Below are 17,998 nucleotides of genomic sequence, written 5' to 3'. Positions count from 1 at the left end.
CTTCACCACTCCCTCTCTCCCTTTCTCTCAATCTTCCCATAGAGTCTTGTGTAGGGTAACTCGATGGTAGGTTCCCTTCCCTGAAGGATATTAGTGAACCAGTTGGAGTTTTATGACAATCCAGCAGTTTTCATGGTCACTTTTTCCTAGTGCCGGCCCCACAAATGACCAGATTCATTCAGCTCAAGTTCACACCCTGCCTTTATGTTTTAATGGGTTCTCTCTTACTCTCCTTTTCTGTTTTAAATCATTTTTACAGGATATTAGAAGAGGAGAACTTGCAGTTGCGAAACTCAAACTCAACATCACATGAGGATCTAATGCAGTCACCCAATTTATTATAAGCTGAATATCATTGGATTTTGAACACGGAAGTTGAAAACACCATTCACAGTTGGGAGGAACCATACATTTGTTCTGTGAGTGGACGAGGCTTCAGCCAATCATCTGGCTGAAGCATGGGAAGGGATTCAATTTGTCATGCAACCTATTGGCTCACCAGCGAGTTCACACTGACAAGGAACCTTTTAAATGCCAAACTGCGGGAAGTGCTATATAAGTTCTGGGGAACTAATGCGCCAGTATTCACACTGATGAGAGACTGTTCAGGTGCTCTCACTGCAGGACTGGGTTCAGGCAATTATCTGACCTCACTGTACACCAACGAATTCACACTGGAGAGAGGCCGTTCACCTGCACAGAGCGGGGAAAGGGATTCACTCGGTCATTACGCCTGCTAACACACCAGCAAGTTCACACTGGATAGAAGCCGTTCACCTGCTCTGTATGTAAGAAGGGGTTTTCTCACTCATTGAGCCTGCTGAGACACCAGTGAGTTCACAAGTAACTACACTGATTGGACTTTGCTGTTAAAAACAAAAAACTGCGGATGCTGGAAATCCAAAACAGAAACAAAAATACCTGGAAAAACTCAGCAGGTCTGGCAGCATCGGCGGAGAAGAGCAAAGTTGACATTTCAAGTCCTCATGACCCTTCAACAGAACTAAGTAGAAATAGGAAAGGGGTGAAATATAAGCTGGTTTAAGGAGGCGGGGGGTGGTGGAAAGAAGGGGGGTGGTTGTTGGGACAAGCAAGCAGTGATAGGAGGAGATAATCAAAAGATGTCCCAGACAAAAGAACAAAGAGCTGTTGAAGGTGGTGATATTATCTAAAAGAATATGCTAATTAAGAGTGGAGAGCAGGACAAGCAAGGTAGCTCTAGTGGGGGTGGAGTGAAATAAACCATGGGTGGAATACATTTAAAAATATTGGAAATAGGTGGGAAAAGAAAAATCTATATAAATTATTGGAAAAAACAAAAGGGAGGGGGAAGAAACGGAAAGGGGGTGGGGATGGAAGAGGGAGTTCAAGTTCTAAAGTTGTGGAACTCAATATTCAGTCCAGAAGGCTGTAAAGTGCCTAGTCGGAAGATGAGGTGCTGTTCCTCCAGTTTGCACTGAGCTTCACTGGAACAATGCAGCAAGCCAAGGACAGACATGTGGGCAAGAGAGCAGGGTGGCGTGTTAAAATGGCAAGCGACAGGGAGGTCTGGGTCATGCTTGTGGACAGACCAAAGGTGTTCTGCAAAGCGGTCACCCAGTCTGCGTTTGGTCTCTCCAATGTAGAGGAAACCGCATTGGGAGCAACGAATGCAGTAGACTAAGTTGGGGGAAATGCAAGTGAAATGCTGCTTCACTTGAACGGAGTGTTTGGGCCCTTGGACGGTGAGGAGAGAGGAAGTGAAGGAGCAGGTGTTGCATATTTTGCGTTTGCATGGAGAGGTGCCGTAGGTGGGGGTTGAGGAGTAGGGGGTGATGGAGGAGTGGACCAGGGTGTCATTAAGGGAACATTCCCTATGGAATGCCACCGGGGGGGTGAAGGGAAGATGTGTTTGGTGGTGGCAGCATGCTGGAGTTGGCGGAAATAGCAGAGGATGATCCTTTGAATGCGGAGGCTAGTGGGGTGATAAGTGAGGACAAGGGGGACCCTATCATGTTTCTGGGAGGGAGGAGAAGGCGTGAGGGTGGATGCGCGGGAGATGGGCCGGACATGGTTGAGAGCCCTGTCAACTAGCATGGGTGGAAAACCTCGGTTAAGGAAGAAGGAGGACATGTCAGAGGAACTGTTTTTGAAGGTAGCATCATCAGAACAGATGCAACGGAGTCAAAGAAACTGAGAGAATGGGATGGAGTCCTTACAGGAAGCGGGGTGTGAGGAGCTGTAGTCGAGGTAGCTGTGGGAGTCGGTAGGCTTGTAATGGATATTGGTGGACAGTCTATCACTAGAAATTGAGACAGAGCGGTCAAGGAAGGGAAGGGAAGTGTCAGAGATGGACCATGTGAAAATGATGGAGGGGTGGAGATTGGAAGCAAAATTAGTAAATTTTTCCAGGTTGTGACAAGAGCATGAAGCAGCACCGAAGTAATCATCGATGTACCGGAGAGAGTTGTGGGAGGGGGCCGGAGTAGGACGGGAACAAGGAATGTTCCACATACCCCATCAAGAGACAGGCATAGCTGGGGCCCATGCAGTTACCCATAGCCACACTTTTTATTTGGAGGAAGTGAGAGGAGTTAAAGGAGAAATTGTTCAGTGTGAGAACAAGTTCAACCAGATGGAGGAGAGTAGTGGTGGATGGGGATTGTTCGGGCCTCTGTTCGAGGAAGAACCTGAGAGCCCTCAGACTATCCTGGTGGGGGATGGAGGTGTAGAGGGATTGGATGTCCATGGTGAAAAGGAGGCGGTTGGGGCCAGGGAACTGGAAATTGTTGATGTGACGTAAGGTGTCAGAGGAATTACGGATGTAGGTGGGAAGGGACTGGACAAGGGGAGAGAGAAGGGAGTCAAGATAATCCATTTGTCCATTGGGGTCTGTTTCTGATGTTAATGAAGCCCAGCCCAGTTACAGTGATTAATATTCTGGACAAAAGTCAAATCAGCTTTTTGTTGAACGCACAGTGTGTTGGATCTTGTTAATATCTCTAACTCAAGTTAGTTTCTTTTGAAGGGCCCTCCCTCTGCCCTGTCTGCTTCATCTTCACCTCCAAAATGACCAAGAAGCCTTGAGTTCTTTGAGGATGTAATAAGCAGGGTGCATAAAGGGGAACCAGTAGATGGAGTGTGTTTGGATTTCCAAAAGACCTTCAATGAATTGCCACTTTAAAGGTTACTGCACAAGATAAGAGTTCATGATGTTGGGGGTGATATATTAGCATGGATAGAGGATTGGCTAACTAACAGGAAAGAGTGAGTTGGGACAAATGGGCCATTTTCCAGTTGGCAATCTGTAACTAGTGGAGTGCCACAGGGATCAGTGTTGGGGCCTCAACTATTTAGGATCTATACAAATGACTTGGCTGAAGGGGCCAATTGTATTGTAGCTAAATTTTCTGATAATACAAAGATAGGTAGGAAAGCAAGTTGTGAGGAGGATGCAAAGAGTCTGCAAAAGGATATAGATAGGTTAAGTGAGTAGGCAAAAATTGGCAGATGGAGTATAATGTGGTAAAATATGAGGATGTCCTCTTTGGCAGGAAGAATAGAAAAGCAAAATATTATTGAAATAGAGAGAGGCTGCAGTACAGAGGTTTCTAGGTGTCCTTGTACATGAATCACAAAAAGTTAACATTCAGGTACAGCAAGTGATTAGGATGGCAAATGGGATATTGGCCTTTATTGCAAGGAGGATGGGGTATAAAAGTAGGATAATCTTGCTAATACTGTTCAAGGAATTGGTAGGACTGCATCTAGAGTACTGTGTACAGTTTTGGTCCATTTACTCAAGGAGGGATATACTTGCACTGGAAGCAGTTCAGAGAAGGTTCACTGGGCTGATTCCTGGGATGAAGGTGTTGTCTCATGAGGAAAGGTTGGGCCTGTATCCATTGGAGCTGAGCAGAATGAGAGGTGATCTTATTGAGACATACAAGATTCTGAGGGGTCTTGACAGGGTAGATGCTGAGAATATGTTCCCTCTTGTGAGGGAATTGAGAATTAAGGGACACTGCTTTCTATCTCACTACCAAGCACATGGCCTTATTTTTGTATCATCTGCAAATTTGTTATTCACAACCCTACGTTTAAGTCTGAATCAATGGTAGAAACCATGAATAAATGACCCAGTACTGAGCCCTGTGAAACCCCCGTGGAAACAGCCTTCCAATCATAAAAAAAACACCCATTGACCGTCATTCATCGCTTCCTGCCATTGAGCCTATTTTGGATCCAACTTGCATCTAGCTCTGGGGTTCCTTGACTTTTTATTTTTCTGCCCAGCCTGCCATGTGAGACGTTGTAGATGTAGCTGTTTCCACTTGTGGGTGAATCCAAAACCAGGGGCCAGAAGTACAAGATAGTTACTGATAAATCCAATAGGGAAATAAGGAGAAATGTGTTTACTCAGAGTGGTTCGAAAGTGAGCTCACTACCACAAGGAGCAGTTGAGGCAAAAAGCTGAGATAATTTCAAAAGTAAACTAGACGAGTACATCAGAGAAAAAGGAATAGAAAAATAAAGTGAAAGACTGAGCTGAGGTAGATGGAATGGAATGAGAAGCATGTGGAGTATAAAGACCAGCAGAGACTAGTTGGGCCAAATGGCCTGTTTCTATTCTGTATATTCTGTGTAATTCTGTGTAAACTTTTTTTTTACAGGGTGTAAGGAGGGGAAGATTTACAGATTGGAAACTAAAACCAATTATCAAGATCTGACAGAGTCACTCGATTCATCAGGACCTGAATATCATCGGTCTCTGAACATGGAAGGAGAAACGTTTGTCCATGTGAAGAGATTTCATACATCAGTGTGACTGAAAAAGCAGCAAGACACACACACCCGAGTGAGAGTGTTCCAGTACATGGCCTGAAAAGAATCACACCATTCACAGCGAGGAGAAAATGTACAAGTGTTGTGTGTGTGGATGAGGCTTCAACTGATCTTCCAAGTTGGAGAGACAGAAGGGCACCAGCACCATGGAGAAACCATGGAAATGTGGGGACTGTGGGAAAGGATTCAAATAACAATCGCGGCTGGAAACTCATCGACACATTCACACCGGGGAGAGACCATTCCCCTGCTCCTTGTGTGGGAAGGGATTCACTCGGTCATCCGACCTTCTGAGACACCAACTCACTCACACTGGAGAGAGGCCATTCACCTGCTCCGCCTGTGGGAAGGGATTCACTCAGTCAGCCTACCTGCTGGCCCACCAGAGAGTTCACACTGGGGAGAGGCCATTCACCTGCTCTGAGTGTGGGAAGGGATTCTCTTGGTCATCCCACCTCACTTCACATCAACTGGTTCACACAGACAAGAGACATTTTAAATGTTCTGACTGTGAGAAGAGCTTTAAAAGCAGGTCGCAGTTGCTGACACACCAACGTATTCACACTGGGGAGAGGCCATTCACCTGCTCCGAGTGTGGGAAGGAATTCGTCCATTCATCCCACTTGGTGAGACACCAGCGAGTTCAGAATTGACTGCAGGGGTTGGATTCTGCTGTTGTTAATCACATCCAGGACTGAACCCTGTTCATTCTGAAAGTTGGCATTTCTTTCTGCTGATGTTAATAACTGAACTGAAGTTTAATATTCTGGTTATATATCAAATAAATCAGCTTTGTTTTAAATACATTGTTGTAGATTTTTGTCTTTCCCACCTGAGTGTTTAACATCACCTGGCTGGAGCTCAGAAAGGACAATCTGGGGGAGGATCATACGGCAGGAACAGAACTTCAGCCTGGACACAGTCCAGGAGCATGATGACCATCCACATCTTGTCCATGTTGGATAAAATCAAACACAGTATTTATTCTCCATCTGGTTATCTGACCTTTTCAGTTTTTACTGTTTACACTGATCTCCATGGTAACATAAATATTGTGCTTCCTTCTCTTGTTACTGAATACTCAATCTAAGACTTGTTTTTCCCAATTTATGTAGAACATCATATGGACCTTCCCAAATAACCCACCCAGGCCCCCCCAGTTTAACGATGCTTTTAAGATCACTTCATCTCCAATTGAACAGTTAATGTAACGGGTGGGGCTTTTCTCCCTGGAGGTGTTGAGATGGGCAGCACCATCTTCTCCACTGCCTGTGGCAGGGAGGATGTGGAGGTTCTGGAGAAACTGGTCCTGAGTCTGTCGAGTAGCAATGGGGAGTGGGACCCTGGGGGGGGTGGATTTACAATCTGGATTGGCCGAGCTGAAATAGGCTGTGACCGGGGGAGTGAACAGGAGTGGAGTGAATGGTCATTGAGATACCAGGCGAGGCAGTGACCCAGTCACTGGCCTTGACCATATCATCAGCTCCCATCATGACAACTTTTTCAGTGTCATTTCTCCAGAGTGATTTAAGATCTCGGCCATTGCACAGGGCTCTGGGTGGTGGGTGGGTTTGGAAATATGGTTCCACACCCACGAGATGACAGAGCTGCTGTATTACTTCTGCTGTAAAATAAGAAACATTATCACTCTTTATCCTTTTCAGAAAGCCCCATCTGGTTCCCAAAAGATTTTAGCTGTAGTGACTGCGTCATTTTTACAGACAGGGAAAGCTTCAATCCAGCAGGAGAGTTTTAAAAGCAGGTACCAGTTGCTGACACACCATTCACACTGGGCAGAGGCTGTTCACCTGCTCCAAGTGGGGGAAGGGATTCATTCATTCAACCTACTTTCTGATACACCAGCGAGTTCAAACTGGGGAGAGGCCATTCAACATATCTATAACTACCAGGGTATACCAGTCCCCCCTTTTTACTGTTGGCAGTGGGCCTGTACAATTAATCTGCAGTGTTTCCCAGAGGGCATCATTCAGATGGCCGTGTCCAATGGGATCATTTATTTCATAGGTCTGGATTAATTTGGACACAGGCTCAAGTGGTAATGGCTATCATGATGCATCCTCAGCCACCGATAGTAATTATGTAACATATCGAGGACTTGAAAAAGCTAAAGTGCCCCAATTTGATCCATAGACAAAATTAATCATTTTCAAAGGCATTGAGGTGTGACCCAAGTCCAACAAGGCCATCCTTGTGATGGAAAATCTCATGATGGAGGACATGTGAGTCCTTACTTGCTGTGAGGGATGAGGGAAACTCTTTCCTATGGTGTACAGTCTCTTTGACCACAGTCACATCAGGATCAGGGTCCTGACAAGCTTTTAAATCAGGTTTAACTGGAGTCTGTCATACCGGTGCCAATGATTGTAATTTGGGTGGATCCCATGGAATCCCCTCTGGTGCAGATTTCCTGGTGAGTCAGTCTGCCTACTTATTACCATCAACCTCTTCACTAACTGCTGCTGCTGATGCCCCTTCACCTTGCAAATATCAACTTGTCCTGGACACTTACAAGCAATATTGTGGACAATGCCAGTGGTGTTGTCATTGGACTGGTAATCCAGAGATCCAGGGAAATGCTTTGGAGGCCCTGGTTCAAATCCCACCACGGCAGATGGTGGAATTTCAATTCAATAAAAATCTGGAAGTAAAGCCTAATGATGGCCATGAAACCATTGTTGATTGTTGTAAAAACCCATCAGGTTCACTAATGCCCTTGAGGGAAGAAAATCTGTTGTCCTTACCTGGTCTGGCCTACACGTGACTCCAGACCCACAGCAATGTGGTTGACTCCTACATGCCCTCTGAAATGGCCTAGCAAGCAAATCAGTTGTAACAAACCACTACAAAGTCACAAAAAAGAAATGAAGCCAGACGGACCACCCAGCATCGATTTAGGCACTGGAAATGACAATGTCTTCCTTACTAACATTTGGGGGCTAGTGCCAAAATTGGGAGAGCTGTCTCACAGACTCGTCAAGCAACAGCCTGACAGAGCCATCCTCACAGAATCATACCTTGCAGATAATGTCCTAGACACCACCATCACCATCCCTAGGGATGTCCTGTCCCACCGGCAGGACAGGCCCAGTAGAGGTAGTCGGGAGGGAGTTGCCCTGGACTCCCGAGTTGCCATCGACTTTGGACCCCATGAAGTCTTATGACATCAGGTCAAACATGGGCAAGGAAACCTCCTGCTGATTACCACGTACAGCCCTTCCTCAGCTGATGAATCAATGCTCCTCCATGTTGAACACTGCTTTAAGGAAGCACTGAGGTCGGTAAGGGTGCAGAATGTACTCTGAGTGGGGGACTTCAATGTCCATTACCAAGAGTGCTTCGGTAACACCACTACTGGACGAGGCCTAAATGACATACCTGCTAGATTGGGTCTGCGGCAGGTGGTGAGAGAACAAGAGTGAAAAACATACCTGGCCTCACCCTCACCAACCTGCCTGCTGCAAATGCATCTGTCCATGACAGTATCAATAGGAGTGATCACTGCAGAGTCATTGTGGAGACAAAGGCCTGCCTTCACTTTGAGAATACCCTCCATCATGTTGTGTGCCACGGCCATTGTGCAAAATCGGATAGATTTCTAACAGACCTAGCAACTCAAGACTGGGCATCCATGGGGTGCTGAGGGCCATCAGCAGCCGCAGAATTGTACTCGAACGCAATCTGTAACCTTATGGCCCGGCATATGCCCAACTCTACCATTACCATAATGCCAGAGGATCAATCCTGGTTCAATGAAGTGTGCAGGAGAGAATGCCAGGAGCAGCACCAGGCATACCTAAAAATGAGGTGTCAACTTGATGAAGCTATAAAACAGGACTACTTGCATGCCAAACAGCATAAGCAGCAAGTGATAGACAGGGCTAAGCGATCCCACAACCAACAGATCAGATCTAAGCTCTGCAGTCCTGCCACATCCAGTTGTGAATGGTGGTGGACAAATAAACAACTCACTGGAGGTGGAGGCTCCACAAATATCCCCATCCTCAATGATGGAGGAGCCTAGCACATCAGTGCTAAAGATAAGGCTGAGGCATTTGCTACAATCTTCAGCCAAAATTGCCAAGTGGATGATCCATCTCAGCCTCCTCCAGAGGTCCCCAGCATCACGGATGCCAGTCTTCTGTCAATTTGATTCATTCCACATGATATCAAGAAGCGGCTGAAGGCGCTATGGACCCTGACAATATTCCGGCAATAGTAGCGAAGACTTGTGCTCCAGATCTTGCTGCGCCCCTAGCCAAGCTGTTCCAGCACAACTACAACACTGGCATCTACCTGGCTATGTGGAAAGTTGCCCAGTTATGTCTTGTACACAAAAAGCAGGACAAATCCAACCCGGCCAATTACTCGACCCTCAGTAAAGTAATTGAAGGGGTCATCAACAGTGCTTTCAAGTGGCACTTGCTTAGCAATAACCTGCTCACTGACATCCAGTTTGGGTTCTGCCCAGGCCACTCAGCTCCTGACTTCATTACAGTCTTGTTTCAAACATGGACAAAAGAGCTGAATTCCCGAGGTGAGGTGTGAGTGACTGCCCTTGACATCAAGGCTGCATTTGACAGATTTTGGCGTTAAGGAGCCCTTGCAAAACTGGAGTCAATGGGAATCAGGGGAAACTCTCCTCTGGTTGGAGCCACACCGAGCACAAAGGAAGATGGTTGTGGTTGTTGGAGGTCAGTCGTCTCAGTTTCAGGGCATCACTGCAGGAATTCCTCAGGGTAGTGTCCTCGGCCCAACCATCTTCAGCTGCTTCATCAATGACCTTCCTTCCAGCATAAGGTCAGAAGTGGGGATGTTTGCTGATGATTGCACAATGTTCAGCGCCATTCACGACTCCTCAGATACTGAAGCAGTCCATGTCCAAATGCAGCAAGACAATATCCAGGCTTGGGCTGACAAGTGGTAAGTAATATTCGCACCAGACAAGTGTCAAGCAATGGATCATCTCTAACAAGAGAGAATCCAACCATCATCAATGTTCAATGGCATTACGATCACTGAATTCCCCACAATCAGCATCCTGGGGATTACCATTGACCAGAAACTGAACTGGACTAGCCACATAAATGCTATGGCTACAAGAGCAGGTCAGAGGCTAGGAATCATGCAATGAGTAACTCACCCCCTGACTCCACAGAGCCTGTCCACCATCTACAAGGCACAAGTCAGGAATGTGATGGAATACTCCCCTCTTGCCTGAATGAGTGCAGCTCCCACAGCACTCAAGAAGCTTAACACCGTCCAGGACAAAGCAGCCCACTTAATCGGCACCACATCCACAAACATTCACTCCCTACACCACTGACACACACTAGCAGCACTGTGCACCATCTACAAGATAAACTGCAGGAATTCACCAAGGCTCCTTCGACAGCAGCTTCCAAACCCACGACCACTATCATTTAGGAGGACGAGGGCAGCAGATGGATGGGAACTGCACCACCTAGAAATTCTGCACCCCCATCAAGCCACTCACCATCCAGACTTGTAAATACATCGTTGTTCCTTCACTGTCACTGGGTCACAATCCTGGAACTCCGCCCCTAACAGCACTGCGGGTGTACCTACATCACATGGACTGCAGTGGTTCAATAAGGCAGCTCCCCACCATCTTCTCCACGGCAATTAGTGATGGGCAATAAATGCAGGCCCAGCCAGCGAAGCCCACAACCCAGGAATGAATAAAAAAAACCCCAAATCATTCGGAGTTTGAAGTGGTTTAATTTCCGTGTTTTGTTTTGCCAGAGAGGTAGGTTTTCTCTGAGTGAGTTACAACCAAAGGAGCTTTGAGAATAGTTGCCAATTGTCTCAGTGACGGTTTGAAGGACTGTGATGATAATAACCTCAGATTTCTGGGCTAAGTATTGTGGTGGGTATTTAATAAGGATGCTACAGCTGTCATGGGGAATCAAAGACACAGCAACAGTCTGATACAGTCCTTGTTCATAAAACCGAGACCAATCCACATAAACACCAGTGCAGTCTAACAGTGGTGTACCTTACACTTACACAGGTCCATTGGACACGGCCTCCTTCACCTGACAGGTATGTGTGGTTCTTTCATACTGCAACATACCAGTCAATTGGTGATTGTGAGGTTACAGGATATTAAAACCTTTGCTTTGTAACTCCATAATTCTTCTGCTCTATCACACCAGGATACTCCCTTTACTTGGTCTTTTATTAATTATGCTACTGTGGCCTGTGGGATGTATAGGGTTATTGAATTAAACTTTATGAAGTACTCTTCGTGCTTAACTAACTAGTGAACACGTAAACAAGAGCAACATATTGTGGATGCCACAGAACAGAAATAAGATCAGGTTCTGGAAAAATGCAGCAGCTTATTCATTCATTCAAGGGAGGTGGGCATCGCTGGCCAGGCCAGCATTTATTGTCCATCCCTAGTTGCCCTTCAGAAGGTGGTGGTGAACTGTTTTCTTGAACCGCTGCAGTTCATGTGATGTAGGTACACCCACAGTGCTGTTAGGAAAGGATTTTGACCCAGTGACAGTGAAGGAGCAGCGATATATTTCCAGGTCAGGATGGTGGGTGGCTTGGAGGGGATATTCCAGGTTGTGGTGTACCCATGTGTCTAATACCCTTGTCCTTCTAGATGGTTGTGGTCGTGGGTTTGAAAGGAGGTGTCTAAGGAGCCTTGGTAAGTTTCTGCAGTGCACCTTATAGATGGTACACACTGCTGTCACTATGCGGTGGTGGAGGGAGTGAATGTTCGTGGAAGGGGTGCCAATCAAGCGGACTGCTTTGTCTTGGATGTTGTCAAGCTTCTTGGGTGTTTTTGGAGGATTCTCTGACAGCATCTGTGGAGAAAGAAACAGAGTTAATGTTTAGAGTCCAGTCTGACTCTTCTTCAGGACTGAAGTGAGGTAGAAATAGGGTGGATCTGAAGAAGAGTCGTATGGACTCGATAAGTCAACCCTGTGTCTCTCTCCACAGGTGCTGCAAGACCTGCTGAATTTTCCCACACTTTCTGTTTTTATTTCAGTGAACCCTTAATGCCTGCCCAGTACACTGGTCAATCGATCTTTCCACAGGGGTGAGTGTGTCTGAGAAGCATCCACCTGGAAAGCCTTCTCCATTAACCTCCTGCATTATTACAGCAGATATACATGGGTGTGCCAGTGCCAACAGGTCTGTGGAATTAATTGGCTAGATCTTCCAAACAACCAGCACAGGTATGATGGACCGAATGGTTTCCATCTCTAAAGGTCTCAGTGGATTCATTACTTCTGAATTCAGAACTGGACTAGCTGGACTAGTAATCCAGAGACCCAGGTTAATGCTCTGCAGACCCGGGTCTGAATCGTGCCACAGCAGATGGTGGAATTTGAATTCAATAAAAGTCTGGAATTAAAAGTTTAATGATGACCATGAAACTATTATTGATTGTTGTAAAAGCCCATCTGGTTCACTAATGTCCTTTCAGTAAGGAAGTCTGCCATCCTTACCTGGTCTGGCCTACATGTGACTCCAGACCCACAGCGGCGTGGTTGCCTCTTAAATACTCTCTGAAAAAGGGCAATTAGGGATGGGCAATAAATGCTGGCCTAGCCAGTGACACCCATATCCCATGAATGAATTAAAAAAACACATCTCCTCGTCATAAATACAAATTGCAAAACCATTGTGATAGATCAGCCATGATCGTATTGAATAGCGGGGCAGGCTCGAGGGGCTGAATTGCCTAGTCCTGCTCCTAGTTCTTATGTTCTTATGTTACCACGTTTCCGTTGTGAATTTGGTCTGACTGGCACACGTCATCTGCCATGTCTTAACATATCGCACCATCCCTCCTCCCTTTCACGCACCACAATACTGCACTTCATCTCCATCAAATTACCTACAGGCAAGGAGATAATCTACAGAGCAAACTGGAAACCTACACCATCTTCAAAACAAAACCAGAATCAGTCCAACTTCAGGCATTGAGCACCAGTATGCAGTGCCTGATTTGTATGTTAAATCCATCCAACTGCTTTGATTCTCTTCAGAAACATCGAGCAATCTCAGTTTTTAAATTTAAACTCTTCTAACCTCAACAGAGTTCCAGATTTCCAATATATTTATGCGAAGAAGTGCTGTCTGATATTGCTCCTGAACAGCCAATTCTCAGTTACACAAATGCATGTAATTTATTTGTACATTTAAACGGTAACAATTATGTTACACAACAAAATTTTTTTAAAACTATAATAAAAGCAAAATACTACGGGTGCTGGAAATCTGAAATAAAAACAGAAATTTATGGAAATCCTCAGCAGGTTTGGCGACTTCAGTGAAGAGAGAGTAACAGAGTTAACATTTCCAATCCAATATGATTCTTCTTCAGAACTGAGTATTTCCAGCATTCTGATTTCATTTTAAACACATAATGTAAACTTTATTGTCCTTACAGATATCTAAATGTAAATCTGATTTCAGACCTTCCTCAGACCAGTTTGAAAACTGAGCTCCAGCTCATTGTCCATTCCAAACACTCAGAAAAATAAAATCCTGACTCCAGTGAGCCCACTCCCCTGGGCCTCTCACTGCGAGTAAACTGGGGGCCTGTGGCCTCTTTTTCAGGGCCTTAGAAAGTTTCTGAAGCTTCTCAGCCCACTCAGACACGTCTCCCTCCCCGCTTTCCGTGTTCACCTGCAGTTTCAAGTACCCCCTGCTCTGAAGAAGAGTAATACAGACTCGAAACTTTGACTCTGTTGTTCTCTCCACAGATTCTGCCAGACCTGCTGAGCTTTTCCAGCATTTTCTGTTTTTATTTCAAGTTCTTCCCACTGTGTTCACCTGTGATTTCAAGTTACTCCTGCTGATGCAATGTCTGTGAAATTTATTCCCGCCCACCTCCCACAATTTCAGATTACAAAAAGGTCGAAAGTGGTGATCCACAAGGATCAGCTCTGGTACCACTATTACTCATACTTTACATTAATGATTTGGGCCTGGGAACAAGTAATTCAATGTCAAAGTTTGCAGCTGATACCAAACTAGGGGCATGTATCTAAAACTGAGGAAGAATGCAACAAATTACAGACTGGACAGTGAAGTGGCAAATTAACTTTAACAGAGATAATATGCAATGACACACTTTGGTCGGAAAAGTACAAGCATCACCAAACCTTAGAGAATAAGAAAGTTAAAGGGGTAGAAGAGCAAACCAATCTCGAATACAGGTGAACAAATAATTAAAATCATCACATGTCAGTAAATCAATTAAAAATGTTCATAAAGATGTATTTCTAGGGTGAAGAATTCCAAAATAGTGAAGTTATGTTCCATTTGTGTAGGATCCTGTGCACAGTTCTGATCTCTGTACTGTAATAAGGATAAAGAAGAACTGGAGAATGTGCAAAAGTGATGTGCAAGGATGATGTCAGAACGGAGAGGTTACAGTCCTTGGGGAAGATTGAACAGGTTGGGGCTTTTACCTTTAGGAAAGGGAAGTCTTAGAGGTGACTGGATAGAGGCCTTTAAGTTATGAATGGGTTCGATAAGGTAGATGTGGAATCCATAGTTCCACTTGTGGGAGAATCAAAATCTAGGGCCATAAGTACAAGATATTTCCCTGTTGGATTTATTAGGAAATAAAGAAAAATGTCTTTACTTGGAATGTTTAGAATGTGAAATTCACAACCACAGGAAGCAGTTGGGCATATAGCTTAGATTGTTTCAAAAGGAAACTAGATGATTACATGAGAGAAAGGAGATTAGAAAGATAATCTGAAAGACTGAGATGAGGGAGATGGAATGGAAAGTGTCTTGTGTCCAATATAAACACCAGCGCACACTGGTTGAACTGAATGGTCTGTTTCTGGACTCGATATTGTCTGTAATTAAATGTCACCTCCTACTGTCTCCTGATCAGCATGTTGCATATCCACCACTTGTACTGCTCATGCTCAGAGTACAACTCGGTGCTGAGTAATCATACTGGCCTCCTGTAGTCATTCTGACATATGGTTAATTATGGATTGTAGTGCTGTCACTGAAAGCCCCAATTGATGAATAGAAATTTTCGTCAACATACCAAGATTGGACTGAATGACTCTTTTTCTGTAATGTAACCATATGCCGGAGACGGGGATTAATACTCGAGTCTAAATGGCTGCGAGCGAGGTGGATTAATATTTGAGCCCATGAAAACCCCCTCCCGACCATAAACTGTTACCCTCATCATCGATGCCATCCCCCTCCCTGACCACAGTCTGAGGCTGAAGCGGACCAATTGCAAACTTAGTTTCCTATTTGACTGACAGCTGAGCGACCACGACATTTCCACTAAGATCACCTCCTTCCTTCTCTGTAATATTGGTTGTGTCCATCCAACCTCAGCCTATTTCCTGCTGAAATTCTCATCCATGCCTTTGTTACTTCCAGATTTGATGATTCCAATCCTCTCCTGGCTGGTCTCCCATCTTCCACCCTCCAGAATGTTTTGGTCATCCGAACCTTTTTTAGGTGGTCAGCAGTTGAGTGGGAACAGGGTGGATAGAGCAGAATGTGGGTCTCATGGACAAGATAAGCTGTTGAGAGGATGAAGGGAGATCGGAGAGAAATTAAATAAAGATGAGTTTAGGGCTAGAGTTGGGCAGATCTTTAGAGGCAGCTTGGCCCGGTGGGCTAGTGGAAGGGAGATCAGCAGCAGAAGCAACTGATCAGAGGGTCACAATCTTAGTGACAAAGAAGCTCCATGAGCTCCTCACACTTGTTGTTGGGGGTGCAGATGGAGGAGACTGGGGAGAGAGAAAGCCCTTCAAAAGGAACTAACTTATGCTAGAGATATGTTTTTTAAAACTCATCACAGTGTGTTTAACACAAAGTTGATTTATTTGACTTTTTACCCTGAATTTTAAGCCCTATAAGTAGACTGGAGTTTATTGACATCAGCAGAAACAGGCCCCAATGAACATACTCCAGTTATAGATGTGATTAACAGCCAAATCTAATCACTGTAGTTATTTGTAAATTCTCTGGTGTCTCAGCAGTGCCAGTGACTGAGTGAATCTCTTCCTGCACACAGAGCAGGTGAATGGTCTCTGCTTAGTGCGAGTGCGCTGGTGAACAGTGAGTTTGTCTGATCGGCTGAACCCAGTCCCACAGCGAGAGCACCTGAACGGTCTCTCCTCAGTGTGAATAAGTTGATGGGACATCAGTTCCCCAGAACTTTTATAACACTTCCCACAGTCTGTGCATTTAAAAGGACTCTCAGTGTGAATTTGCTGGTGTCTCAGCAGGGAGGATAGCTGAGAGAATTCCTTCCCACATTCGGAGCAGTTGAATGGTCTCTCCAGAGTGTGAACTCGCTGGTGTTCCAGCAGGTGGGATGATCGAGTGAATCCCTTCCCACACACAGAGCAAGTGAAGGGCCTCTCTGCAGTGTGAACTCGCTGGTGTGTGAGCAGATGGGATGACCGAGTGAATCCATTCCCACACTCATAACAGGTGAATGGCTGCTCCCCAGTGTGAACTCGCTGATGTGTCAGCAAGTGAGATGGCTGAGTGAATCCCTTCCCACATACAGAGCAGGTGAATGGCCTCTTCCCAGTGCGAACATGCTGGTGTATCAGCAGGGGCGATGACTGAGTGAATCTTTTCCCACACAGGGAGCACGTGAATAACTTTTCTCCAGTGTGAACATGCTGGTGTATTAGCAGCTGCGATGACTGAGTAAATCCTTTCTCACACAGGGAGCAGCTGAACGGCCTCTCTCCAGTGTGAACCCATTGGTGTCTCAGCAGTTGGGATGACTGAATGAATCCCTTCCCACACTCAGAGCAGGTGAACTGTCTCTCCCTGGTGTGACAGTGCCGATGAATTTTCAGTTCAGCTGGGTAGCTGAATTCCTTCCCACAATCCCCATATTTCCATGGTTTCTCCCTGGAGTGACTGCACTTGTGTTTCAATAGGCCAGATGATCGGCGGAAGCCTCGTCCACACACACAACACGTGTACTGTTTCTCCCCACTGTGAACGGCACTTTTTCTTTCCATGTTCAAAATCTGAGGATGATATTCAGTTTAGGATAAATTGGGTGACTCTCTCCAATCCTGATGTGATGCTTACTTTGAGTTTCTGGACTACAAATACTTCTCCTTATTCACCTCTGAAATTGATTTAAACCAGAAAAAAGGGAGTGAGAGAACCCAAAAAAACACACAAATGCAGGTTGTGAAATTCAGCCAAATGAATGTGGTCATTTTTGGGGCCGGCACTAGCAAAAAGTGACAATGAAAATTGTTAAATTGTCACCAGAAACTGAACTGGGTTCAATAATATCCACCAGGGAAGGGAATAGCCACCTGATCTGGGCCTAAACGTGATTCCAGTACCTGTGGGAGGAGTGATTGGAGAGGCAGGGGGCAAAGGAGGGGGATTTCATATATCTCAGAGGATTGTGAGACTGGAGATTTACAGAGACAGGAAAGGATGAGGTCATGAAAGGATTTGAAAACAAGGATGCAAATTTAAAAATCGAAGCCTTGTTTGATCAGGAGGCAATGTATGTCAATAGAGTGAACGTTTCGAGTCCAACATGACTCTCCCGAAGAGTAGGGTCCCGAAGATGAGTCATATTGGACTCGAATCATTAACCTGCTACTTTCTGGCAGATACTGCCAGACCTGCAGAGTTTATTTATTTCCAGCACTTTCTGTTTTTATTTCAGCTCCTCACATTTGTTGTTGGAGATGAGGATAGAGGAGGTAGGGGAGAGGGAGAGCACTTAAAAAAGAAGTAACTTGTGTTAAAGATATTAAAAAGATTCGACAGACTGTGTGTTTAACAAAAAGCTGATTTATTTGACTTTTATTCAGATGATTAACATCTATAACAGGGCTGGAATTTATTAGCATCCGCAGAAAAAGACCCTAATGAACATGGTCACATCCTGGATCTGATTAACAGCAAAATCGAGCTCTAACAGTCACTTGGGAACTCGGTGGTGTGCCATGAGGTGTGGTTCCTGAGTGAATCTCTTCCCACACTCGGAGCAGGTGAACGGTCTCTCCCCAGTGTGAATTCTCTAGTATACAGTGAGATGAGATGATTGCCTGAACACAGTCCCACAGTGAGAACACCTGAAGGGCCTCATCAGTGCGAACATGTTGATGGAGCCTCCGTT

General features: G+C 45.3%; 1 pseudogene across 1 annotated transcript in view; it reads right to left on the bottom strand.

Annotated features, from left to right (window-relative positions):
- Nucleotides 1-17,998, bottom strand: part of LOC144696919 (uncharacterized) — a 141,611-nt pseudogene that overhangs the window by 96,697 nt on the left and 26,916 nt on the right. The gene's annotated exons all lie outside the window — the stretch shown is intronic.

Source organism: Cetorhinus maximus, chromosome 23 (assembly GCF_964194155.1).
Source record: "Cetorhinus maximus chromosome 23, sCetMax3.hap1.1, whole genome shotgun sequence".
Lineage (NCBI taxonomy): Eukaryota > Metazoa > Chordata > Chondrichthyes > Lamniformes > Cetorhinidae > Cetorhinus > Cetorhinus maximus.
Note: the sequence above shows the minus strand (reverse complement) of the source record. Positions and strands in the feature narration are given on the sequence as shown.